Source organism: Lissotriton vulgaris, chromosome 3_1 (assembly GCF_964263255.1).
Source record: "Lissotriton vulgaris chromosome 3_1, aLisVul1.2, whole genome shotgun sequence".
Taxonomy (NCBI): Eukaryota; Metazoa; Chordata; class Amphibia; order Caudata; family Salamandridae; genus Lissotriton; species Lissotriton vulgaris.
Window position 1 is genome coordinate 93506434 of NC_141689.1, and position 27313 is coordinate 93533746.

Sequence of the window (27313 nt, forward strand, 5' to 3'; positions counted from 1 at the left end):
CTGTTTACCACACATATACCCCTTGAACACCAAGTGAAAGGACACCACACAAGTGTTATGAAAATAAACAGTTATTTATTAAGAATCACAACAGCCCTGTACTCTTTATGAGGACAGGGTACTAAGCACAAACCAAAACTCTTACAAAAATACTTAAGTTAGCACAGTATATACAAATGCCCGAGGGGCACGGAAAACCATATACTCTGAAAGTGGAATGTGAAATTACTAGCAGGTAAGTACCGTACTAATAGCTTTTGGAATCGCTAGGACTTGACTAGGGAATCGTTAGATTACTTCTAGGAGGCCTAGGGGACTCGGGTGCAGTGTGTGCACTCTCACGCGAGATACGGACAAAAGTCTATGGTAGCTAGAAATTGCAAAGTTAGTGTTCTCGGGCGAACCCGACCTGGTAGGGAGAAAACGAAAGTAGATTCTGACCCTTAGATAGTGAGGCTATGCTGGGGCACCGAAAGGCCGAAGTTACCTAGCCCAGGGGCTGCAGCTGCATAGGACTCAAAAGACGTCGGGAATGGCCAGGCGCTACGAGGCCTCCGGGTAGATAGCGCTATACAAGTGTAATTTAATAATAATAATAATAATAATCCTCGTTGCCGGACCAGGAGCCTGGAAGAAAGAAGTTGCTGGCAGGCGACCAGTGAAGAAAGTTCGGTGGATCCAAGCCTGGATCGATGGAAGATGACACCTGAAAGCAGAGGGGACCAAGTTCGAGACTACTAGCCAGTAGTCAGTGGGCACCAGGAGGGCACCGGATGGTAGCCACCTCGACAAGGTGAGTGGGTGACGCTATGCTCGAAGATCTCACGGACCAGGAGGCGTTGTCGGCGACCAGGATGGAGGATCGTGCTGTCCCACGAAGATAGAAGCTGTCGGCGTCGCTGGACCCAGGATTGGGCAACAAAGCCTTGGCAAATTCAAGCCCACGCGGTGGACTCAAAATGGCGTCTGGAGTGGACCAGGAGGGTCCGGGGTGCCTCTCTTCAAGAAGGAAGCAAGGGCCAGTCTGGAGCAACCAGACCAGCAGCAGTGATGTCGTCGGGCGTCGTTCAGAAGGCCACAAGCCAGCCGGCTAGTAGCCAAACAACGCGGTGCACAGCAAACAGCAGAAGGGCCCCACGCAGATCGTGGAGATGCAGGGAGGCTGACCTTGGATGCTGGAGCTGCGCAGGGTCGGGGCTTCTCGGACCCCAAAGCACTCACCAGTGGAGGACACGGTGGGCTTGCAGTAAAGATGTCGTGCAGTCTTGGCGATCGTCGGTCCCTCGAGGTCTCGTCGCACTCACGGTTCTCAGCTTTGCTGTAGAGGTGAGTAGAGGTCAGAGGTGCCAGGGAAGCCGGGTCTCGTTGAGCTGGGTCGTCGGATTCGTGAAGAAGGACTTGCAGCAGACCACAGGGTTTCTTAGGATGGTGCCCGCTTGATGCAGGGTGACTACTCCTTAGCCACAAGGGAGAATCTTGATGAAGAAATCGTGAAGTCCTTTCGAAGAAAGTCGTATCTTGATTCCAAAGATGATCTAATTTGAACAGGGGGCCCGCTCCTATCTTTATACTAAAAAAAGGGGGCTGACCCGGTGACTAGGTCCTGCCTATGGGTGGGACCAGGAGGGGGGTGGTTACACCCCTCTCCCCTGCCGGACTTCCCCAGGCCAGGGGCTGGTGTGCCCCTGGAACTGGTTCTGACTGGCCTATGCGTAGTGAGCACCGGGGTGCCACTCAGCAGTCACCTTCCTGAAAAGCCCTGCCTACCCAGGATACACAAAACCATGTCTGGGACGGTGCTAGCACCGCCCCGGACAGGAAACCCTTTGTCCAGGCCTCCCTCGCTGGAAGGACTCCCAGCAGCAGGAGGTCAGACTCGTGTCTGTGGTGGCAGCATCCATTTTGTGGAGCTGAGGCTTCAGTTAACTTTAACCGGGGTTCACAGTTACATACATGTCGTGTCCCTCTAGAAGGGTGGAATGCTAACCCCGTCGCCAGAATTGGCGAGGGGTTAGTATTCCAATTCGTATGACACCTTACTCGACATGTTTTGATAAAGCAATACCAAAGATAGCATTTAACCGCGAGGATTATAATGCACTTAAGAGTATATGGTATGCGATATCATGGAACAGCTATTAGGACTTGATTCCGCAAGCTGCAGACAGGCTCAGCTCATGCCAGAGCACCATCTCACACGATTCCAAGCACTCTGCCTTCAGGATTGTCAAGGCCTGCCATAGGAGTGACTGATAGGAATCTGTGTGTCCATTTTAGGGTTAGGTATAGGTATACTACACCTACAGCAAAGGGTGATTACACGACTTTGCCCCAGCTGTCATGCAGCCAGTTGTGTCAAATTTAGGAGGCCAGCCAGGGGTGGCATAATACATGCTGCAGCCCCTGGCAGCCCTGGGTACACCTATGTCCTGAGTTACAGGGTCTGATAAGGTGGCCCAGTACCAATTGGTAGATGCACCTAGGGTACATGTTGTAATTTAGAAAGAGAACAGCCAGGCTGTGGGTCTGATTGGCAGGCCCACAGCCAGAGAAAGTCGTAAACCAGTGAAACAAAAGCAAAAAATCTGGGTGATCATAGGATTGCAGACCCTACTCTCCTACATGACCCCCCCCCCAAACTTTGGGACAATAAGCTAACCTTGACCAGGTGAGTCTTCTTGTTCTAAGTGGAAATATCTGGAGAGCCCATCGGCATTGCCATGATCAGTACCAGGTCTATGTTCCACTGTAAAGTCCATCCCCTGTAGGGAAATGGACCACCTAAGCAGTTTGGGGTTTTCACCCTTCATCTGATTTAGCCACAAGAGGGGCTTATGGTCGGTCTGAATCTTGAAGTGAGTGCCAAACAAGTATGGCCTCAGCTTCTTCAGGGCCCAAACCACAGCAAAGGCCTCCCTCTCAATAGCTGACCAATTCTTCTCTCTGGGGGTCAGCCTTCTGCTTATAAAAGCAATGGGCTGGTCTTGACCATCAAAATTCAGTTGAGAAAGAACAGCTCCCACACCCAACTCAGAAGCATCTGTTTGGACAATGAATGGTTTGGAGTAGTCTGGACTCTTAAGGATAGGTGCTGTGCACATGGCCTGCTTTAGGTCATCGAATGCTTTTTGACAGCCTGCTGTCCACTGAACCTTTTTTGGCATTTTCTTACTTGTCAGTTCATTTAATGGTGTCACAATGGAACCATAGTTCCTGACAAACTTTCTGTAGTATCCAGTCAGGCCCAAGAAAGCTCGAACCTGAGTCTGGGTGGTTGGAGGAGCCCAGTCCCTGATTGACTGTATTTTGCTCTCCAGTGGCTGAACCTGGCCTCCACCTACAAGGTGGCCCAGGTATACAACCTGTGTCTGCCCTATCTGGCACTTGGTGGCCTTGATAGTGAGGCCTGCTGCTTGCAGAGCCTCTAACACTTTCCTCAGGTGGACCAGGTGATCCTCCCAGGTGGAGCTAAAGACAGCAATATCATCTAGATATGCTGCACAGAAGTCATCCAGCCCAGTAAGGACTTGATTCACCAACCTTTGGAAGGTGGCAGGTGCATTTTTCAGACCAAAGGGCATTACCACAAATTGATAATGCCCACCAGGGGTTGAAAATGCTGTCTTGGGCTTGGCATCCTCAGCTAACCTGATTTGCCAATACCCAGCTGTTAAGTCAAATGTACTTAAGTAGTTGGCAGAAGCCAATCTATCTATAAGTTCATCTGCCCTTGGTATTGGGTGGGCATCAGTCTTAGTGACTGCATTGAGACCCCTGTAGTCTACGCAAAACCTCATCTCTCTCTTACCATCTTGGGTGTGAGGCTTTGGCACTAGAACTACTGGACTAGCCCAAGGGCTATCTGAGGGTTCAATGACTCCCAACTCCAACATTTTCTGCACTTCAGTTTTTATGCAGTCTCTAACATGATCAGGCTGCCTGTAGATTTTACTCTTTACTGGCAGGCTGTCACCAGTGTCAACCTCATGGGTGCACCAATTGGTCTGACTGGGTGTCAGAGAGAACATATGTCTGAAAGACTGAAGAACCTGTTTACAGTCTTTCTGCTGATGTTCAGAGAGGCTGCCACAAAAGACAACACCATCTACCGACCCATCATCAGGATTCTGAGTGAGCAGGTCTGGGAGAGGGTCACTCTCTTCCTCCTGTCCCTCATCTATGGCCATGAGCAAGCTCATGTCCTTCCTGTCGACATATGCTTTGAGCCTGTTGACATGGAGTACCCTGTGGGGACTCCTGGGAGTTCCAAGGTCCACCAGGTAGGTGACCTCTCCCTTTTGCTCAAGAATTGTGTGGGGCCCAGACCATTTGTCTTTGAGTGCTGCTGGGGCCACTGGCTCCAACACCCACACCTTCTGTCCAGGCTGTAAAACAGTCAGGACAGCCTTTTGGTCATGCCAAGCTTTTTGAAGTTCTTGACTGGCCTTAAGGTTTTCAGATGCCTTCTCCATATACTCAGCCATCCTGGAGCGGAGACCAAGTACATAGTCCACTATGTTGGTTGCAGGCTTTTTGAGAGGTCTCTCCCATCCTTCCTTCACCAAACACAGGGGGCCTCTCACAGGATGCCCATACAAAAGTTCAAAAGGGCTGTAGCCAACCCCCTTTTGTGGGACCTCTCTGTAAGCAAACAGAAGGCAGGGAATCAGGACATCCCATCTACGCCTGAGCTTTTCAGGTAGTCCATGAATCATCCCTTTTAGGGTCCTGTTGAACCTTTCAACAAGCCCGTTGCATTGTGGATGATAGGGTGTAGTGAATTTGTAATTGACACCACACTCCTTCCACATAGCAGTTAAGTAGCTTGACATGAAGTTTGCACCTCTGTCAGAGACAACCTCCTTAGGGAAGCCCACTCTGGAGAACACTCCAACTAGGGCCCTTGCCACCACAGGTGCTGTGGTGGTCCTAAGTGGAATAGCTTCAGGATACCTGGTGGCATGATCCACTACCACCAGTATAAACTTGTGCCCTGATGCTGTCTGGGGTTCCATTGGACCAACAATGTCAATCCCCACTCTTTCAAAGGGCACCCCCACCACAGGCATTGGTATAAGGGGGGCCTTTGTTGTGCCACCTGACTTACCACTGGCTTGGCAAGTGACACAGGAGCGACAAAACTCCTTGGTATCCTCATTCATGTGAGGCCAGTGAAAGTGTGAGACAAGCCTGTCCCAAGTCTTTGTCTGGCCTAAGTGACCTGCTAAGGGAATCTCATGGGCCAAGGTAAGTAGGAAACCTCTCTGAGACAAGGGTACAACCAGCCTCCTGGTCATGCCAGGCTTGGGGTCTCTTGACTCAGTGTACAGGAGTCCATCTTCCCAGTATACCTTGTGGGTACCTGTGGCGTTCCCAGCAGCCTCAGCAGCAGCCTGCTGTCTGAGGGGTTCAAGAGAAGGGCAGTCTAACTGGTCCTTCCCCAGGTCTTCCCTTGAGGGTCCCCCTGAACCCAAGAATTCAACTTGATCAAGTTCAAACTCTCTAGGCTCAGTTTCCCTCAATTCCTGTAGGTCAGCCTCCTCTGAGACTTGATCCACAACCTGGGGCAAGGGGGAAGGCACAGCCTTGACCCTACTGCTCTTTTTCTTGGAAGGTGTCTGGTCCATTGTTCCAGGATCCAGCACCTGTTCAGTGGGGCATTTCCTGGCCTGTGACCTGGTCACAGCAAACACATGTGCTGGCAAGCCTAACATTTCCAGGTGAGTCCTCTGCTCCACTTCTGACCATTGTGATGACTCCAAATCATTGCCCAACAAACAATCCACTGGGAGGTCTGAACTAACTACAACCTTCTTTTGGCCAGTTACCCCCCCCCCAGGAGAAAGCTACAATTGCCATACTGTGATTGGTAGTGACATTGCCAGCATTGGTCACCAGGAATTCTGTACCTGGCATGATCTGTCCAGGGTCCACAAAGCTAGGTGTCACCATTGTGACACTGGCACAAGTGTCCCTATAGGCCTGAGCCATTTTTCCATTAATGAAAGGTGTCTGTCTGTATTTGCCCAAAGTATTGGGACTTATGTCAGGGGACATATCCATATCCCCTGTACTGACAAGGACAGCCTGAGTAAGGGTGCCAACTAAGTTGTCACTCCCCTCAGAACCCAGGGTTAACCCTACTAAACCCTTGGGAGGTGCACTACCACTGCTGACTGTACTAGGGGGCACAGGTGCCTTAGGGGCTGCAGTGGCAGGAGTCTGCCCTCCTCCTTTCTTGGTGCACTCACTAAACCAGTGAGTTTTACTTTTGCAGTATTGGCACCACCTTTTAGATTGGCCTTATTTCTTCTTTTGGGGAGCCTGACCCCCACCCTCTTTGGGTTGTTGGGGACCTGTCGAAGACTTCTGGTCATTTTGTTCCCCCTTAGAATCTTTACCCTTCTGGTCTGCTTTCTTCTGACCACCTTGATTCTGGCCCTGGTTCTGTTTAACTCTTGTTCTAACCCATCTGTCTGCCTTCTTTCCCAATTCTTGGGGAGAGGTCAGATCTGAGTCAACAAGATGCTGATGCAACAACTGGTTCTGACAATTGTTTAAAATTTGTTCTCTCATCATCAAATTGTACAATCCTTTATAATCAGTAACCTTACTGCCCAGCAACCAGTCCTCAAAAGCCTTAGTGGCACAATCTACAAAGTCAGCCCAATCTTGAGACTGAGTTTTCTGGGTATCCCTGAACAGCACCCTGTACTGCTCAGTGGTTAGGCCAAACCCATCAACCAGTGCATTTTTCAAGACTTGGTAATCATTAGCATCCTCTACCCTTGTGGTGAGGAGCTTGTCTCTACCTTTACCTTCAAAGGAGAGCCACAAGATAGCTGCCCACTGACTTGGGGTAACACCTTGCACAGTGCAGGCCCTCTCCAAAGCAGTAATCCATTTGTGGATGTCATCCCCTTGTTTAAAGGGGGGCACTATCTTACCAAGGTGTTTTGTATCAAAACTCCTTTCCCTATTGCTAGGTACAATGCTGCCACCAGTGGGGACTGTCCCACTCAATTGTTGCTCTCTAGCAAAGGCAAGCCTCTCCGTGGCCAGGGCAAGTTCTTCCCTTTCAATCCTCAGATTGGCTGCCTTTTCTTTAGCTGCATACATTCTCCTCTGGGGAGATGTCATTCCCCTCTGAGAGGAATGTTGAGAGCCATTGGTATGAAGGGATCTGCCAGAGCCTCTGGATAGAGACCTAGCTCGTCCATTCCCAATGTTAAGCTGACCTGAGAGTGGCCCCAGGGCTCCCCTAGTACCAAGCTCATGTCTGCTTACGTTGGACCTGGTTAGTCTGCTGACTTCTACCTGTCCCTTATCTGCCTCATCCCCAGACACCAAGTCGTCATCCTCATCATCAGCATCATCTGCTTCCTGAAGGGGATGGTCCTGGCTATCAAAGGGACCCTGTAAGGAGGGCATGTTGCCATCTGGATTAGAAGGGTCTGGGTTACCAGCCCTCCTTGCATCATAAGTCTCTAAGAGACCAATCAGAAAGGCAGTTGTGGGGTTAGACCCCTGCTTAATCTTCCTAGAGGTACACACTTGTCGTAACTCATGGAAGCTAAGCACAGTATATCTTGAAGGGATGACCTGTGGAGGGTCAACTGACACAAGGGGAGACTCAGTGTTTCCTCCTTTGTCCGACATACTGTTTCTAGTGTGGTGTAAGTGAGGCACCTACCTACACTATGTGTTACCTACTGATCCCTTGCTGGAGTTGCAGCCAAGGTGTGCTAAGCCTTGAGGAGCTACAACAGCTGGTTCAGTAGAACTCAGAGTATTCTAAGCTTTAGTTATATGTACCTAACAGTACTTATGTGATCTTTCAACAAGATATTCTTAGGATACGTGTGGTAAAACAACAGCAAGCTCAAATCCCAACCGCTGCTCACCAATGTGAGAAGGTGGCCTGATATGCAGTGCTCACTATTCTAGTGAACACTATGTATCAGTCCAGCAACCCTTATTGATGATTGGTTGTAAGTCAACCTTATAGACCAGCTATCCTAGTAGCGTGGATACGAGCAGTCTAAGGCTAAAGACTCGAGAGGGCGTGTTAAGCCAGCTGTTTACCACACATATACCCCTTGAACACCAAGTGAAAGGACACCACACAAGTGTTATGAAAATAAACAGTTATTTATTAAGAATCACAACAGCCCTGTACTCTTTATGAGGACAGGGTACTAAGCACAAACCAAAACTCTTACAAAAATACTTAAGTTAGCACAGTATATACAAATGCCCGAGGGGCACGGAAAACCATATACTCTGAAAGTGGAATGCGAAATTACTAGCAGGTAAGTACAGTACTAATAGCTTTTGGAATCGCTAGGACTTGACTAGGGAATCGTTAGATTACTTCTAGGAGGCCTAGGGGACTCGGGTGCAGTGTGTGCACTCTCACGCGAGATGCGGACAAAAGTCTATGGTAGCTAGAAATTGCAAAGTTAGTGTTCTCGGGCGAACCCGACCTGGTAGGGAGAAAACGAAAGTAGATTCTGACCCTTAGATAGTGAGGCTATGCTGGGGCACCGAAATGCCGAAGTTACCTAGCCCAGGGGCTGCAGCTGCATAGGACTCAAAAGACGTCGGGAATCCTCGTTGACGGACCAGGAGCCTGGAAGAAAGAAGTTGCTGGCAGGCGACCAGTGAAGAAAGTTCGGTGGATCCAAGCCTGGATCGATGGAAGATGACACCTGAAAGCAGAGGGGACCAAGTTCGAGACTACTAGCCAGTAGTCAGTGGGCACCAGGAGGGCACCGGATGGTAGCCACCTCGACAAGGTGAGTGGGTGACGCTGTGCTCGAAGATCTCACGGACCAGGAGGCGTTGTCGGCGACCAGGATGGAGGATCGTGCTGTCCCACGAAGATAGAAGCTGTCGGCGTCGCTGGACCCAGGATTGGGCAACAAAGCCTTGGCAAATTCAAGCCCACGCGGTGGACTCAAAATGGCGTCTGGAGTGGACCAGGAGGGTCCGGGGTGCCTCTCTTCAAGAAGGAAGCAAGGGCCAGTCTGGAGCAACCAGACCAGCAGTAGTGATGTCGTCGGGCGTCGTTCAGAAGGCCACAAGCCAGCCGGCTAGTAGCCAAACAACGCGGTGCACAGCAAACAGCAGAAGGGCCCCACGCAGATCGTGGAGATGCAGGGAGGCTGACCTTGGGTGCTGGAGCTGCGCAGGGTCGGGGCTTCTCGGACCCCAAAGCACTCACCAGTGGAGGACACGGTGGGCTTGCAGTAAAGATGTCGTGCAGTCTTGGCGATCGTCGGTCCCTCGAGGTCTCGTCGCACTCACGGTTCTCAGCTTTGCTGTAGAGGTGAGTAGAGGTCAGAGGTGCCAGGGAAGCCGGGTCTCGTCGAGCTGGCTCGTCGGATTCGTGAAGAAGGACTTGCAGCAGACCGCAGGGTTTCTTAGGATGGTGCCCGCTTGATGCAGGGTGACTACTCCTTAGCCACAAGGGAGAATCTTGATGAAGAAATCGTGAAGTCCTTTCGAAGAAAGTCGTATCTTGATTCCAAAGATGATCTAATTTGAACAGGGGGCCCGCTCCTATCTTTATACTAAAAAAAGGGGGCTGACCCGGTGACTAGGTCCTGCCTATGGGTGGGACCAGGAGGGGGGTGGTTACACCCCTCTCCCCTGCCGGACTTCCCCAGGCCAGGGGCTGGTGTGCCCCTGGAACTGGTTCTGACTGGCCTATGCGTAGTGAGCACCGGGGTGCCACTCAGCAGTCACCTTCCTGAAAAGCCCTGCCTACCCAGGATACACAAAACCATGTCTGGGACGGTGCTAGCACCGCCCCGGACAGGAAACCCTTTGTCCAGGCCTCCCTCGCTGGAAGGACTCCCAGCAGCAGGAGGTCAGACTCGTGTCTGTGGTGGCAGCATCCATTTTGTGGAGCTGAGGCTTCAGTTAACTTTAACCGGGGTTCACAGTTACATACATGTCGTGTCCCTCTAGAAGGGTGGAATGCTAACCCCGTCGCCAGAATTGGCGAGGGGTTAGTATTCCAATTCGTATGACACCTTACTCGACATGTTTTGATAAAGCAATACCAAAGATAGCATTTAACCGCGAGGATTATAATGCACTTAAGAGTATATGGTATGCGATATCATGGAACAGCTATTAGGACTTGATTCCGCAAGCTGCAGACAGGCTCAGCTCATGCCAGAGCACCATCTCACACGATTCCAAGCACTCTGCCTTCAGGATTGTCAAGGCCTGCCATAGGAGTGACTGATAGGAATCTGTGTGTCCATTTTAGGGTTAGGTATAGGTATACTACACCTACAGCAAAGGGTGATTACACGACTTTGCCCCAGCTGTCATGCAGCCAGTTGTGTCAAATTTAGGAGGCCAGCCAGGGGTGGCATAATACATGCTGCAGCCCCTGGCAGCCCTGGGTACACCTATGCCCTGAGTTACAGGGTCTGATAAGGTGGCCCAGTACCAATTGGTAGATGCACCTAGGGTACATGTTGTAATTTAGAAAGAGAACAGCCAGGCTGTGGGTCTGATTGGCAGGCCCACAGCCAGAGAAAGTCGTAAACCAGTGAAACAAAAGCAAAAAATCTGGGTGATCATAGGATTGCAGACCCTACTCTCCTACAAACTCAATTCCCAGTGTCCTCTCACCTGAATTCTCCTCAGTACACCCTTATCACTGCCCAACACAACCCAATTCCCCTCCTTACTTTTGTAACATAGAAGAATCCTCAGAAGGGAGACGTGTGGAGGGAAGTCCAAAAGGTTAAAGTCGACAAGCTCCCTGTTGCCCAGCGTTTTGTTTATAGGGGGGAAAAAGTCATAATTCTGACAAAAAAAACCCTTGGAAAGCTATTAACAGCAAAACCGCTGTAATTGCATAGCGTTTAACCTACTTGTGGCCACAAACTAAAGCGCGTTCCTTGAATAATGCCAGAAGCAAACTGCTTCGTGAAATAGTCCAAAGATTCACATAACGATGTGAAACGGGTTACACAAAACCCGGAAATCGGCTCCGCCGTGTATCACACAATATCAAGGATGTACACTGTCCAAAAACAAAAAGAAATGTCCCAATCCCTTCCAGTGCTCCTTCAATCAGAAGCACAACGTACAACTCCGAGGGAGAACAGCTGACTGGAAGGCGACCGACGCGTACCGAATCCAGGAAGCAGAACGAAGCCTCGTTCTGCTCGGCACAGCTTCCCAGCGTCTAATATCCGAATGCGGAAGAACACACCCAGAGGGAGAAACGCTAACTCCCCTAAACACGATCTGGATAGTAGAAAACCCAACCAGGCTAGAAACCAAGCACCGAGCACTGGCGCTGGCACCCAGATAAGGAAGGAGGAAAAAAAGGGGAGGAGGCTACCAAAAAGGAGGAAACAGAAAGAGGACACCGGGGATACCATGCACAAAGAAGCATAGAAAGGAGGAAAGTCGGCTAATTCCTAACAGTACCTCCCCTCAAAGGCCTCCCAACAGGACGGGGTTTAGTCGGATGACGGAGGTGAAACAGTCTGATCAAACGAGGAGCATGCACCCCTGTAGCTGGTTCCCATGTACGTTCCTCTTAAGGGTACCCTTTCCAATCGATTAAGTACATCAACCTCCCCCGTCTCCTCCTCGAATCAAGGATAGCATTAACCTCGAATTCTTCCTCTCCATTAACCAACACTGAGGGAGGAGGGGGCAGGGTCTGATCAGTGTCCTTATATGGCTTCAATAAAGAGGTGTGAAACACTGGATGAATGCGATATTCATCAGGCAACTCCAACCTCATGGTCACAGGATTTATCACTCGTGCTATAGGAAAAGGACCCACAAATCTTGGTTGCAGTTTCCTAGAGCCTTCCAATCTCAAGTTCTTGGTTGACAACCAAACACGATCACCGACTACATAAGAGGGGGCGGGTACCCTGTGTTTGTCAGCCTGCCTTTTCATGTCTTCCTTTGCCTTGACCAAATGATCCTGAGCTATACCCCAAATCCTGCCCAATGCTATTCCCAATGAATCGACCGCTGGCACATGACCTGAGGGTTGAATAGGGATGGCCTTTGGATGAAATCCCATAGAACAGTAAAAGGGGGACATACCAACAGCGGAATGAACGCTGTTATTATATGCGAATTCCGCAAGAGGGAGGGCTAACACCCAATTACAGGTCAAGGAAGTCAATAAACACCGTAGATACTGTTCCATCGTTTGGTTGATCCTCTCAGTCTGACTATCGGACTGAGGATGATAGGCAGAAGACAGGCAGATTTTCATTTGTAACGCCTCACATAACTCAGTCCAGAAATGGGACACAAACTGAGCCCCCCTATCGGACACAATGGCAGATGGTAAACCGTGCAGCCTCACTATAGATGACACAAAGATTAAAGCCATTTCCTTAGCGGTAGGGAGTTTAGATAAGGGGATAAAGTGGGGCATTTTAGTGAAGGAATCAACCACAACAAGAATCACCGTACAACCTTACTCTAACGGTAAATCCGTAACAAAGTCCATACTAATCGTATGCCATGGCGCAGGAGGTACAGGTAAAGGTTGTAACAGGCCAGACGGACTGGAATGAGATGGCTTACTCACAGCACATACTGGGCAGGACGCCACAAACTGTTGAACATCATGTGCCAATGACTCCCACCAAAACCAACGTAAACAAAATTCTCTGGTTTTATTTATTCCAGGATGACCGACTAAGGCCGATGAATGACACCATTTCAACACTGTTTCCCTCAAAGCAGGAGGAATGAACAATTGGGTTTCATGATACAACAATCCGTCTCTCACAGAAAAGAAAGGCTGGGATTCCCAAGGTGTCAGATCTATACCTCTCAACTTGTCTTTCACTGAAGTCAAAAAGCCATCCATAGAAATACTGCCTACAATCTTTTCTGGTGAAATGAAAGACCCCATATCCTTGTCTGTCCCCCACTCGTTCTGTTTCACATGTATTCTGGACAAGGCATCTGATTTCAGTTGCTGTGCGGCAGGCCTGTAAGTAATTATGAAATCATATTCATTGAAGAATGAAACCCACCTCATCTGCCTAGGGGTCAAAGCACGAGAGGACCTAAAGAATTCAAGATTCTGATGGTCTGTAAAGATGGTAATGGAATGGCGAGCCCCCCACAAATGATGTCTCCACTCCTCAAAGGATAGCTTGATAGCCAACAATTCACCGTCTGCTACCGTATAGTTTCTTTCAGCAGGTAACAGTGTTTTTGAAAAGAAAGCTATAGGATGCATAAACCCAGTTTCTACATCTCTCTGAGACAAGACTCCCCCCACTGCACCCTAAGAAGCATCCGCTTCAACAAAAAAAGGGTAACGCAGGGTCAGGATGGACAAGAACAGGAGCCGAGGTGAACCGTTCAATCAATTGATCTAACGACATTTGCGCCAAATAGGACCACACAAAAGGAACTCCCTTTCTCAACAAAACAGTCATGGGGGCAACAATCTCCGAGAAATGGGAGATAAACCGCCGATAGAAATTAGCGAATCCAAGCAACACCTGCACCTCCTTTACACATTTAGGCGATGGCCAAGAGGTTATAGCCTCGATCTTACGTGGATCCATTCTAATGCCCTCAGCAGAAACAAGGAAACCCAAAAACTTTACTCTATCAGTATGGAAACTGCATTTCTCCAGCCTCACGAATAACTGATGGTCTTTCAAGGTCTGTAAGACTTGGCGAACGTGTGTTTCATGTTCAGCCACAGTGTTGGAGAATATTAAAATATCGTCTATATAGACGATCACGCTCAAATCCAAATATTCCCTTAGTACCTCGTTGATGAAGAACTGAAAAGCAGCCGGAGCATTACATAATCCGAAGGGCATAACACAATACTCATACAGACCGAACTTAGTCCGGAAGGCAGTTTTCCACTCATCACCTTCACGGACTCGTATGAGATGGTATGCCCCTCGGAGATCCAATTTAGTAAAAACCGTTGCGTGCCTCAGTTGATCGAGCAACACAGGTATCAAGGGAAGGGGATACTTGTTCTTAATGGTACCCTTATTGAGCGCCCTATAGTCTACACAGGCGCGGAGGCCGCCTTCCCGTTTGGGAATGAAAAAGATAGCAGAGGAGGCAGGAGAGGAGGAAGGACGAATAAACCCCTTAGCCAACATCTCGTCTATGTACTCCTTCAAATGCTGTTCTTCAGGTCCGGATAGGGCATAGATACGACAACAGGGCAGTGTAGCCCCGGGGGCCAAATCAATTCTACAATCGAACGAACGATGGGGAGGCAAGTCCCTCGCTCTTCCTTTGTCGAACACCTCGGCAAACTCTACATATGATTCAGGTATCTTCTGCACTTCACTCCTTAACCCATCTCCTACTGCACAAGTTAAAGGGGTAACCCAATCTGTGGCGACCTTATAGCAGCTCTGCAGACAATAGACTGAATCAAGAGTCACAGTTCGTCTAAACCAATCAATCCTTGGATTGTGTGATTGCAACCAAGGTACCCCCTACACAATACCAAAAGAAGGAGCATCAATCAAATCAAACCCGAGGTATTCGGAGTGTCCATTATCACATATCATATACAAGGGTTCTGTTTGTTTAGTAATAGTACCAGAAGACAACTCGGTTCCATCTCTGGCCCTCACAGGTTCAGGTTGATCTTTCATGATCCTGGGCACCTTTAATCGTTCTGCCAACTTGATGTCCATAAAATTACCTGTGGCACCAGAGTCCAATAATGCAGACACAGGAGCCCTATGGCTGTTAGATATAACCAAACACACGGTGATCATGAAATGTTTAGGGACTCTCTTGACTATACCAGAAATCTGATATGATGGATTAAGTTTATCTTCCACTACCAAATCCTCGGGTGGCTGCACACATGCTACCACTTTTTTAGAAGAAATCGAAGAAGGCTTTACAGAACAATCTCTGGCATAATGACCTCCTTGCCCACAATAAAGACACAAATTCTGAGAACGTCTTCTACTCTTCTCTTCGGCAGACAGGGGACCCCTTACTCCACCTATCTCCATAGGTTCCGGAGTTGTTCGGCCCTCTCCTGTACTCTTAGCTTCACTTCTAGCAGGAACCACTCGGGATACCTGAAAGCGGTTTTTCTCACCCCTCCTTTCTAGTAGTCTGTGATTCAACTTCACTACTAGATCAATGAATTCTACACAGTCCTTAGGTGGATTCACCACCTGTGAAATGACATCTTTCAAGTCTTCAGACAACCCTTGATAGAACAAGGAGGTTCTCTTATCAGCGGGCCAATGGGTTTCGGACACTAAACGATTAAACGTGGACACATAGGTCAGTAAATCCTGTTTCCCTTGTCTCAATTTTAATAACTCAGCATCACTGGCTTGCATAAAGGCATGTTTTGCGAAAAGACAACGCATCTGTTCTTTAAATGCCCCATAGTTATACAAAACAGGGTCATCATTGTCCACCAACGGTACCGCCCAAGAAGCAGCAGTTCCAGCCAACTAAGAGATAACAAACGCCACTTTGGAGGAGTCGTTAGGAAACGAAGTGGGACGACACATAAAGTAAAGATGACACTGATTCATAAACACACTGTATTTACTGGAATCTCCTGTAAACCTTTCTGGGACTGCCAACGGGACAGGGGTCGGGGTAGTAGCGTTCACAGTGAAAGGGGGATTACTTGCACTTGTACTCCTGTCAAAATGGAAAGTAGCAGGCTGGACTAAAGGCGGTTTGCCCATCCCCCAGACTGGATCCTTAGCCTTTCCTGCACTCATTTCCTGTCTTAGCCCTTGATTCTCTTGTTGTAACTCCTGAACTTTAATCTGTAGAGCATTAACAGCCCCACCGGTTCCTGCATCGTAGGGGCCCTCTCCTCCAGAACATTCCCATCCTCATCCATTCTCGCTCGGGTGGTGTAAAGTTCGTGGGCTTGGTTTTCTGTTGGATTTCACCCAACTCGACCCACACCACGGAAGCGAGGATAGCCCCAATCCTCTGCCCCTATTCGGAACGCAACACGCCCATTATATCACAGCGTGGCAGCGGACCGAACAAAGGGAGAAGATAGGAAAAAACAAAAAGAAAGAGAAACGCCTAGGCTCTTTCTATGTTTCAGCTAGGCAGACCCTGTTCTTGTATATATGGATAGGTCTTCTAACCTGCAGCAAAACAAGAGAAAAACAAAGAAAAAACAGAATGTCAACTCAATTCCCAGTGTCCTCTCACCTGAATTCTCCTCAGTACACCCTTATCACTGCCCAACACAACCCAATTCCCCTCCTCACTTGTGTAACATAGAAGAATCCTCAGAAGGGAGACGTGTGGAGGGAAGTCCAAAAGGTTAAAGTCGACAAGCTCCCTGTTGCCCAGCGTTTTGTTTATAGGGGGGGAAAAAGTCATAATTCTGACAAAAAAAAACCCTTGGAAAGCTATTGACAGCAAAACCGCTGTAATTGCATAGCGTTTAACCTACTTGTGGCCACAAACTAAAGCGCGTTCCTTGAATAATGCCAGAAGCAAACTGCTTCGTGAAATAGTCCAAAGATTCACATAACGATGTGAAACGGGTTACACAAAACCCGGAAATCGGCTCCGCCGTGTATCACACAATATCAAGGATGTACACTGTCCAAAAACAAAAAGAAATGTCCCAATCCCTTCCAGTGCTCCTTCGATCAGAAGCACAACGTACAACTCCGAGGGAGAACAGCTGACTGGAAGGCGACCGACGCGTACCGAATCCAGGAAGCAGAACAAAGCCTCGTTCTGCTCGGCACAGCTTCCCAGCGTCTAATATCCGAATGCGGAAGAACACACCCAGAGGGAGAAACGCTAACTCCCCTAAACACGATCTGGATAGTAGAAAACCCAACCAGGCTAGAAACCAAGCACCGAGCACTGGCGCTGGCACCCAGATAAGGAAGGAGGAAAAAAAGGGGCGGAGGCTACCAAAAAGGAGGAAACAGAAAGAGGACACCGGGGATACCATGCACAAAGAAGCATAGAAAGGAGGAAAGTCGGCTAATTCCTAACATGGCACACCTGCACAGCTCCCGCCTGGCTCTAATACACCAAAGTCTCTTCACATGCAACTTTCAGTATCTCCTGGTATTCCTGAGTGATCGCTGATGCTTCTCGTTTGAAGGAGAAGACTTGGAGATGGGTCGTCTAAGCTTCTAGAGAGAAGAGGTCTTGGGCACCCCAGTATGACAGGTAAGTTTGCAAATTGGGTTTCCTTTCCTTGATTGTATCTGTGTCAAGGTAAGGGAAGGTATTCTGAGTTTGTTTTCTTATTCAATTTCTTTTAATTTATGTTATTATTCTTTTCTTTATTATCTTGACATCTTAAGCCTAACCAAGTGAGATCTGCGTATTTGTGGCTATGGAGCGTACATTATGTCTTTGTATACTTCTCTCCCACTGGACAAGCCTGCACCCAGCGGATCTTCGTACGCAGAATACCAAAAGTATACTTTGAATAAGGGAAAAAGGATGAAAAATAAGACCACCTATCCCAACAGTGGACAAGCAAGCTCAGAGAATTCTCCTCATATTAAACTCTAACATGAACGTGGAGAGACTAAGCTCAATGAAGGATAGTGAAAAGAGAGGGAGAATGGCACTTAAGTAATAACAGATTTCCATGCTCAGTGGGTCTTTCAGTTTCTCCAACAACACTCATGCTCCTGACTCAGTGGAGTACGCCCAGAGAGACCCATGCCTCTTACTGAGCATTAAAATTTTACCAGAAGAGGCAAAGCAGACACAAGACAGAGCCCTTAATTGGGAGTTCGCAGATTTATTTTCACATGCAAGTGAAACAAGAAAGCACCAACGCGTTTCGACCAAACCTCCATGCGTTAGCATTGTGGAATATATATATATACCCGCCCCCGCTGTAACTACACCAGCCTGGGATGGTATGTGGTTCGGGGGACCCGAGGAGGAATTTGCAAGCTACAGGTCACACGGAACATTCCTTGGCAGCGCTTCACACAATCCTGGAAATAAGAACATTTACTTTGGCATTTCCCCTCGTACTACTTACCAGGCTCCGGACACTGGATGCTGGGATTTGCAGTTCCTCGAGGCTTCGAGGAGTGCCACAGGTGTGCTGTAAAACTACAGGGGGCGGGGCGGATACTGATCCACCCCGAGCGAAGCAGGACACTGAAATTGAGGCAAATGCCATTTTGACTGTTGCTGAAACCATTGAGGGCGCTGATGAAGGCTAGATGCCGAAATGCATTTGCCCGCTGAGATGTTTCTTTAATAAATTTCCTCCATGGTGTCTCCCACTGCTGGCCTCTGCCTTTTCTTTGAGAAGGTTACTTTTGTATATATATATATAGGAATGTGATCAAGGGCTCTTGAAGCCCGAAACGCGTCGTTGCAGGCTGGAAAAGAAACGCAAATAAAATCTGCATCTTGCCTGACTCGCTGTGGTGGTTTGTGTTCCTTCCTCGCCGCACGCCGGAAGTGGTGGAAATTGTTTGGTGCATATATATATATATATATATATATATATCTTCCAAAAGTTCGAAATCAACACAGCAAAGCTCACGCTGAAGACGAAAAGTGAGTAAAGCCACAAACTCCGTGCTTTCGTTTCAGTGCATTTTATTCGTGAAGAATAACAGCCCACCAGTCACCATGACGCGTTTCACCTCAGCCGAGGCTTGATCACATGTCATGCAGAGGAGAAAGGAAGTGACATAAATAGTGCAAGTGATCACATGATCAGTAGTACATCCTTCACAAATTAAAGTGATATTCACCAATTTATAATAAAGGGCACAGTGCCCTGCCATCACATTATTCATATCCTTAGCTATCAACTCGAATCATTTCATGTCAACATTTCATGTATATATTCACTGCCGTTGTTATAATATTATGTGCAAAAGAGGCAAACAATTATAAAATCTCGGATTAATTCTAGAAAAGTCGTTTTTTTTTAAAATCCTTAATTCATATATTTACAATAAATAAATAGTTAAATGTTGTTTTCAATAAATATTATAAAAAACCATGGAAAAAGCCTCATGAATCCCAGAAAGAACTTCCATACATTTGAGTATTTCATAAAACTAGGATTCTACTATTCATAAGTATTAATGCAGTAGTTGAGAATCGAATTAATGCAACAGCATAGTTAGAATAATACCCCAGTGGGTAAAGGCAATATGTACCATCTACAGAGAAATCTGTAGCATATTTACTTGCTACATGCTACTTCCTATGGGGTCGTTAATGTAAACGTAAATTAAAGTGACAGTGCAACAAAAATTAAAATATTAATCATAGAGTTTCATTCATATGCAGGCTGCCGAATGGGTTCATATAGATCTTATGGCAACTCATCGAGTATACTGTCCACCAGCAAAGTACATTAGAAGTTTCCTCACTGAATCTTAAACATGTGTACAGGTCTTCACTGCTATTGAGCCCTCCAGGCTGCTTGCTATTAAGCTCGAGGATGTACCGGGTTTCTAAGAGACGCAGTTTGCCATCTCTATCTCCCCCCCCCTCCTCAATGGTAAGATAGAGTCCACCAAATAATATTGCAGCAAGTCTGGGTTGCTCTGATGGCATTTCTCGAAGTGTCTCGCTACTGGATAGGACTGATCTTTCCCTGAGATTGCACGCAAATGCTGTAGGATGCGCTTGTGGGCAGGAAGACGAGTACTTCCAACATACTGTAAGCCACATGGGCACAGTAGTATATACACCACAAATTCGGTTTTACACCCCAGCTTTTGTTTGATAGCAATCGGTTTGTCTTGGAAGGGACTTATATAATGGGTCTTATTGATAGCATGCTTACAGGCCTTGCAGATCTGGCATTTCTTGAAGCCTGTAATGCGTTCCCACCATTTCTTGGGAACGTCCAGAGTGTTACTGACAATAGCACTGCCTAGTGAGGGTGACTTTCTAAAAGTGATATCTGGTCTACTCTTCACTAGGTCACCAATCACTGGACCCCCTTGTACAAGGTTCCAGTTTTTGGAAAAGATCCTGCAAATCTCAGCATGTTGCTGACTATATGTAACAATCGCCCTGCACTGCATTTTCTCATTGGTTTCAGCTGTAGTTTCAACTATAGTTGTAGTGTCAGGACAACTTCCCAATGTCTGTTCTCGTGTCAATTTAGTTGTTTTCCTTATAGCATCATCTATCATTTTATGGCTATATCCTCTTTCCAAAAAACGCATTTTGCATAGATTCTGGGCCAGCTTACATTCATTTTCTGTGCTACAGATGCGCTTTATTCGCAACATCTCCCCATAGGGGATGCTACGAATAAGATGGCGGGGATGATGGCTGGAGGCATGTAACAGGGTGTAACCTGCAGTTGCCTTTCTGTGTAGTTTGGTCTCTATTCTGTTCTTTTCAACATAGACTTCCACATCCAGAAAATGTACTGAGTGATCACTCATAGTTGAGGTAAACTGTAGGTTTAAATCATTTACATTCAGTTTTGCAACAAAGTCGACAGCACTTTCCATCGAACCCCTCCAGATAAAAAAAAAAAAAAGAATCGTCTATATACCTGAGGTACAGTATTACATGCTGTTCGACGGTTGTTCTGTGCTGTCCCATCAGGGTCTGCTCCTCCCACAGCCCCATGTCCAAGCACGCGAAGCTGGGGGAGAAACAAGACCCCATGGCCACCCCCCTCAGTTGTTGATAGGCCTGGCCCCCGAATGTAAAGAAATTCTGTTCTAGACATAATCTCAACATTCCCATAAGCATTCTATTGGGCTGTGTGTTGTGTATGGGACGTTTGTCTAGAAAAAACTGCACCGCCTTTAAGCCATCCGTATGCCTGATAGATGTATACAAAGAACATATGTCCAGTGTCATCAGCAAATAATCTTCATTCCAACATAGCTGAGATAATTTGCGCAAAAAGTCAGTCATATCTCTTATATAGGAGTTCAATCCTTTAACCCACTCCTGTAAGAAGAAATCAATGTACCTCGATATGCTCTCGGTCGCGCTGTCAATCGCCGATATTATTGGCCTCCCAGGTGGAACAAGTGAGTCTTTGTGGACCTTTGGCAAAAGGTAGAACGTGGGTATCACAGGGAAATCTTTTTTGAGGAATTTAAACTCATCCAATGTGATTAATCCACTACTGCGCCAGCCCATGAGTTTGGCATTGAGATCATTCCAGGCCATTTAAATTGTAGTGATGTTCGTTTTGCGGTAACAGGCCGTGTCGCTCAGCGGTTTTTCAGCTTCCGCCATATATTGATCACGTCCCCATAGGACAATATTGCCCCCCTTGTCCGCCTGTTTCACTACCAATTTTTCATCCAATTTTAATTTCTTAATCAGGAGATTATAGCACTGGTTTTGTCTTGCAATGGCTTGGCTCCTTTTGTTGGTACTGATGTACAGTTTTTTAAGGTCCTCCACCATTAGATCCTGATAAATGTCCAGATTGTCATGGACAGAGACAGGGTTGAATGTGGATTTGGGTTTGAACGGTGTTCGAGCCGTGCTTATCCCAGTAGAGGTATTGGGCAAAGCAACAGTAGCCGTCCCATGTTGTTCATTTTGTAGCTCCCAAATTTCTTCGAAGGATGGAGCGTCTCCTGCCATCAATAAAGTAGGACTCAGTGGTGTCTTTTCAGCGTCCTTTTTATGTGGTCGAAGACGATGGAATTTGGTTAGTTTGAGTTTCCTCACAAATCTGTAGGCGTCCATGCATGTGCCTGCATAGTCAAAGGTTCGTGGCGGACGGAAGGAGAGCCCTAAACCCAGAATCTTCGTTTCTTTAGGACTCAAGATGGTGCTGGTCAAGTTTATTATTGAGGGGGTCCCTGTTGTTTGCCCCGCTTCTTGCTCGACCACTTCCGCTGATTGTTCTTTGTCGCGCCACTTTTCTTTGTGACATCGTCGTCGCTCAGACCGTTTGCGGTTTGTACTTTTCCTGATTGTGCAAACTTTACTCTCGGTCTCAGAGTATCGCGTCGGGCTTCGCACAGGCGGCTCACTTCCTGTGCAGGTGTAAGTGCGGTAAACCCCAATGGAGTGTTGCGTTGTTCACCATCTGCCTCACTGCCTTCTGTGGAACTCAAACTAACGGATGAGGCTGAACTCATATTACCCTTTGTTGTGTTTCCACGATTACCAGCCCCCAAATGGCCTTTGGATTTTTCAAATCTTCGTGCAAAGGTAAATATGTGACCGTTCAAATAGTCCAGCCTGTCTCTCTCAAATTTAAAAGCTTTACGCTTCTTTATTATTTCCTCCTCCTTTAGAAGCCGGGATTCCATTTCTTCCCTCATCTTTTTCATGACGGCATCATTCTCCCCCAGGTTCTCCAATTCCGCTTCCACGGATTCAATCTCACTTTGAATTTTGACCCGATCACTTTCCGCATATTTTACTAGAATCGTCGTGAGTTTTGCCGACGATTCTAGATTAGCCGCTGCCCACTCTTCAAGCATGCGTGGATCGGGGGTCTCGTAACTAGGGGCAAGGGTGATCCGGAGGCCACGTGGCACGCGGCCAACTTCCAAATACATAGATAAGGACTTGTTCTCCCACCATTTAGAAGTCTCTTTCTTTGTAAGTTTTTCCAGTTTGCGAAACAAATCGCGAGCAGTTGGATTAACAGTACTTGTGGCGTTTCCAAGTGATGTCGATGCTGTGGCCCCCCCAGCCGGGGTGACGAACACAGACTCGGCAGCCTGCTCCCTGCTCCTCAACAAGGCGGCTGACATGGTGAATACAGCTTATGTCAAATCGCACTAAAAACGAACGAACTCAGTCACATAGAAATACTTTCCCGGGACTAAGTGCGTGCACACTCCTCACTGCGCGTTTCTTAAGCAACCATACCTCGACCCGGTTGCCGATGTATCCCTGTGTCGTTCAGATACTTAGCTCCTCCAGTCAAAGTCGGGTGTGTGCTTCTCTCGCAAGGGCTTCTTGCGGCTTCCTCCACACCGGAGTACGATATCCGGCTCCGGGTAATGGAGTCTTTTGCTTCCCGCCGTTTCTCGCCACTTGCAGAGGAGGGGCTTTACTCATATCCTGGAAGCCACCAGGTACACAATATCTTCCAAAAGTTCGAAATCAACACAGCAAAGCTCACGCTGAAGACGAAAAGTGAGTAAAGCCACAAACTCCGTGCTTTCGTTTCAGTGCATTTTATTCGTGAAGAATAACAGCCCACCAGTCACCATGACGCGTTTCACCTCAGCCGAGGCTTGATCACATGTCATGCAGAGGAGAAAGGAAGTGACACAAATAGTGCAAGTGATCACATGATCAGTAGTACATCCTTCACAAATTAAAGTGATATTCACCAATTTATAATAAATATATATGTATGTATATTTATAGTTTCCCTACCTTCACCATTCTGATAAGATTCTTTAATCTTTAGATACAGCTCTGGCACAATTATGTGCACAACATGGCTATTGGAGATTCAGCTGGCTAAGCATTGCCTCCAAAGCAGTTTAAGCAGGTGACAAACACTTACACATCGTTCTACAGCAACACATTGCAAGATTATGCACACTACACAGGTCCAGGGCATTTAGGGCCAGATGTAGGTGGCCAAATAGCTAGCGGTAACGCTGAAATTAGCAGAATTTTTGTGTTTGCGATCGCTATTTGGCTGCTAGCAATGTAGGTGAGTTTAAACCTACTAGCAAAATTAGGAATCGCAAAATTGCTATTCCTTATTTTGCTCTTGCATTTTAGGAATCTGTAATTGCAATTCCTCAAATGCAATGTAAGTAGCACAAAAGAAAGTGCACTTTAGACTTAAGGAATCGCAAATTTCCACCAACTTCAAGTTGGTGGTAATTAGCAATTTTCTTTAAAAAAGCACTTTTTTGCTTTTTTTTAAAGCGCCATGTGGCACACATTCATGCCCTTAGGGCATGTATGTGAACCACATGTGCACGCATGAACATTTCAGGGGTGCAATAGGGTGTCTTTTTGACATCCTGGCCCCCTTGAAATAGCTCCCACTATTTGCAATTCTTTAATAGCGAATCACAAATAGTGAATATCTTCCCATTCATTCCTATGGGCCTCCTAGGGTGGGTATTCCTTATTAGCGAATCACAATTTGCGATTCGTTATTAAGGAATATTAAGGAATCGCGAATATTTTAGCGATTCCTACTTATATTCAATATTAATTGGTAAAATTCGCTATTAAGGATTTTCAAACTTGATTTTACCTACATCTGGCCCTATGTTGGTAAACACGTACCACCTCAGTTATACATCCAAGTATGTCACCATTGTTGACTCATAATTGTATTATATATGTTGGCGGTATTTGTATCATGCAAACTTAGACCACTGCGCCCTGGGCCTGGTCGCCCCCACGATCCTCACCTCTCCTGCTTCCTGAGCCTCCTGCTGCCTGTGCTCAACGCCGCTGTGCGCCGATGCCGATTTCAGCGCCCCAGCCGCCGCAGGGCCGCCCGCCCAGCCTGCACCCGTTTTTCCCGCCGCTGCCTGCCTGCGGCCCCGCCCCCACGCCAGACGGTTGGATACCACGCTCCTGCCTCCCAGCGGACCCTCCCTCCCGGCTCCCTTCTTAAGGGGACCTAGTCTGCCACTCGGGAGCGACCACTGCGCCTTGGGCCTGGTCGCCCCCACGCTCCTCACCTCTCCTGCTTCCTGAGCCTCCTGCTGCCTGTGCTCAACGCCGCTGTGCGCCGACGCCGATTTCAGCGCCCCAGCCGCCGCAGGGCCGCCCGCCCAGCCTGCACCCGTTTTTCCCGCCCCCACGCCAGACGATTGGATACCACTCTCCCGCCTCCCAGCGGACCCTCCCTCCCGGCTCCCTTCTTATGACGCCCCCAGAGCGACCGCGCAGCGGACGCGCGCAGCGGGAGCGCCGAAGGTGCGCCAAAGGTAAGCCCGTCTGCGCCTGGACCTCGCCCAGTGCCAGGACCCCTGGCTCCCGCAGACACCAGCCCACCCGCCGGACCTACGACGCCATTGAACTCAACGCACTCAACGCCGGCCGAAACCCGGGCTGCTACCGAGCCACCCCGAGACGCACCCACGGACCCTTCTGCTGCCACTCCTGCAAGTTCACCTGCATCTGGACCTGCACTTCTCCAGCACCGACCAAGACGAGCAACAGCAGCAGCCACCTGAAATGCATCCTGCTCAACACACGCTCCATCCACAGACACGCCGTCGAGCTCTGGAACCTGCTCGACACCACAGCCCCAGACGTCGCCTTCCTCACGGAAACCTGGATGAACGCCTCTTCAGTGCCCGACATCGCCATCGCCATCCCAGACGTCTACAAGATCATCCGGAGGGACCGCATCAACCAGACTGGAGGAGGCATCGCCATCATCCAGTGGAGAAGTGTGGCTCACTGGTTAGAGCAGGCAGACCCTGAAGCAGACCCTGAAGCAGAGGTCAGACCCGGGACCAGGGTTCAATTCCCGACGCGGCAGGGTCTTGAGCTCAAATGTCCATGGACTCGATAATTCTCGCTTCGGTGCCTGACCTAATCATGGGTTCACACTCTGCAACTCTGGGCATTAAGCTTGCTTAATCTCCACAACGGCCCCCCGCGGCGGGATGCCTGGCTTTCACCTTGGGGATGCCCTTTAGGGGCTATCTCACAGGGAAAAACCAGGACGGGTTCCCAAGGCAAGCGCGGAGATACCCCTTCGGGGGTCGATTCTGGCGCTATATAAGAATATAATAATAATAATAATAATCCACAAGAACACCATCCGCATCACGACCAACACCGACGACACCCTCGCACCCGCCGAGCACCTGCACTTCCAGGTCCACATCAACCCCAAGACCACCCTCAGAGGCACCCTCATCTACAGACCCCCGGGACCACGCACACAATTCAGCGAGGACATTGCCGACTTCGTCAGCCCGCACGCCCTCCCCTCCGCTGACTACATCCTCCTCGGGGACCTCAACTTCCACCTGGAGAACAACAACGACCGCAACACCACCACCCTGCTGGACAACCTCGCAAACCTCGGACTCAAGCAGCTGGTGACCTCCCCCACCCACTACGCCGGACACACACTCGACCCCGTCTTCTCATCCAGCAAGGACATCACCTTCAGCCACGCCACCGGACTCCACTGGACGGACCACAGCTGCGTCCACTTCAGCTTCAAAAGGACCACGATCCACCACCACCAGCAACAGACTGCACGCCGAAACTGGAACAAGATCACAGCCGACCAGCTCGCGACTTCCCTGAGCAAGAACCCACCCACCAGCACAACGAACCCCAGCCAAGCGGCCACCAACCTCACGAAGTGGATCAGCGACTGCGCAGACGACCTTGCCCCCCTGAGGACCCCGCCTAGCAGACCCGGCAGCAAGAAAGCCCCATGGTTCACCGATGAACTCAAGAGAGAGCCTGGCACAGAGACCCAACACCGGACAACATGACTGCCCTCAAGCTCGCCACCCGAAAACACCACCAACTGATCCACGCCACCAAGAAAACGGCATTCAAGGAACGACTGGACAACAACGCACACAACAGCAAGGAACTCTTCAACATCATTAAAGAGCTCTCCAACCCCAACGCCGGAAACAACGACATCACCCCTTCGCAAGGCCTCTGCAACTCCCTCGCCTCATTCTTCCACAACAAGATCGCGGACATAAACAACAGCTTCAGCACTCAACCGACGCACGCCACGACCGAACCACCGCCCCCCACCACCACCCTCCGTGCCTGGACCCCGATCAGCACCGAAGACACCGTCCGCACGATGAACTCCATCCACTCCGGATCTCCGACCAACCCCTGCCCTCACCACGTCTTCAACAAGGCCGACGCTGTCATCGCACCCCACCTGCGGGACATCATCAACACCTCCTTCGACACCGCTACCTTCCCGGAGAGCTGGAAGCACGCCGAACTCAGCGCTCTACTAAAGAAGCCATCAGCCGACCCCACCGACCTCAAGAACTACCGCCCCATCTCGCTGCTCCCGTTCCCTGCAAAAGTTAGCGAGAAGACCGTCAACAAGCAGCTGGCCGCCTTCCTCGAGACGAACGGATCCCTCGACCTCTCTCAGTCTGGCTTCCGGGCCAACCACAGCACCGAGACCGCCCTCATCGCAGCCACCGATGACATCCGAGCCCTGCTCGACAACGGAGAAACAGCAGCATTCATCCTCCTAGACCTCTCCGCGGCCTTCGACACTGTCTGCCACCGTAAACTAGTGCAGCGCCTCAGCAACGTTGGAATCCAGGAGAAGGCACTGGAGTGGATCATCTCCTTCCTCGCCGGAAGGACACAGAGAGTCCGCCTCCCCCGTTCA